Source organism: Phoenix dactylifera, chromosome 10 (assembly GCF_051530095.1).
Source record: "Phoenix dactylifera cultivar Ajwa chromosome 10, Ajwa_hap1_PhDact_Kaust_v1.1, whole genome shotgun sequence".
Classification (NCBI taxonomy): Eukaryota; Viridiplantae; Streptophyta; class Magnoliopsida; order Arecales; family Arecaceae; genus Phoenix; species Phoenix dactylifera.
In genome coordinates, this window is record NC_143199.1 from 3,846,086 (window position 1) to 3,847,500 (window position 1,415).

A 1,415-nucleotide genomic window follows, 5' to 3' on the forward strand; every position below is an offset into this window, starting at 1 on the left:
GAACCGTCCGCCCCGCCGGCCGAACCTTCCGCGGCTGCGCGCACGTGTCCGTGCGGCCGAGATGACCGAGCGAAGCCCCGGCGACGGGCGGCGCCCGCCGTGCGCCCCGGCGGATTGCGCGGCCCGCCGGCGCGCAACGCCGGGCCCACGTTCCGGCTGCGGGAAAGGCCTGCGGCGGCGAACCGTCCGCCCCGCCGGCCGAACCTTGCGCGGCGGCGCTTACGTGTCCGTGCGGCAGAGATGACCGAGCAAGCTCCGGCGATGGGCGGCGCCCTCCGTGCGCCCCGCCGGATCGCCTGCGAGCGGCGAGCGTCCGGGCGGGCCCCTTTCGCAACTTCCCTCGGTACTCTAAACACCCCTTGCCTCTCGGTCTTCCCCCCGACCCTCTCGGTATTTGCTCGGATATGTGCATGCATCGTCCCTCGTCGCCTTCGGTTATCCTCCCCGGGGTGGGCTTTGCGCCGACGCGCCAACGGGGTGGTAGGGGGGCTGCAGCCGCGGCCGCCGCGTTTCGCCATCCGCGCGTGCGCCGCCGGATCCGAGTGGAGGTCGCGGGCGACTCGTCGATGCTTGTACTAGGGGCGCATGCCGGCAGCCCCCCGCGGGGTGCGGGACCCCCGATCGGCGTGCGAGGGACGGGCGTCCGGGCGGGCCCCGTTTCCAACTTCCCTCGGAACATTAAAACCCCCCGACCCCCTCGGTCTTCGCTCCGGCCCTATCGCTATTGCTCGGATATGTGCATCCACCGTCCCTCGTTGCCTTCGGTTATCTACCCCAGGGTGGGCCTTGCGCCGATGCCCCGATGGGGTGGCAGGGGTGGGGCTGCCGCGGCCGGCGCGTTTCGGCATCCGCGCTTGGGGGCTCGGACCCGAGTGGAGGTCGCGGGCGGCTCGTCGATGCCTGCACCGGGAGCGCATGCCGGCAGCCCCCCGCGGGGCGCCGGACCCCCGATCGGCGTGCGATGGACGGGGGGAGGGGCGGGCCCGGTTTGCAAATTCCCTCGGTACTTTAAAATCTCACGGCCCTGTCGGTGCTCCCTCCGGCCCTATCGCCACTGCTCGGATATGTGCATCCACCGTCCCTCGTTGCCTTCGGTTATCTACCCCGCGGTGGGCTTTGCGCCGATGCCCCGATGGGGTGGCAGGGGGGCACGCTCTAGGCCGTGCCACGGGGCGCGGGCGCCGGCGCCGTACGTCCCTCGCGGCGGCCGTGAGCGGCACCTCGGCTTGCTCGGTCTGTCCTCCCGGGACGCGCGACCCGTGCGACCGGGACGCGCATCCCGTGCGACCGGGACGCGTGTCCGGGCCGTTCCCGTTTGCAACGCTCCTCGGTACTTTGGAACGCTTGGGGTGGGCTTTGGGCGGATGCCCCGCCGGGGTGGTAGGGAGGGGGGGCGGCTGCTGCCGCGGCGGGAC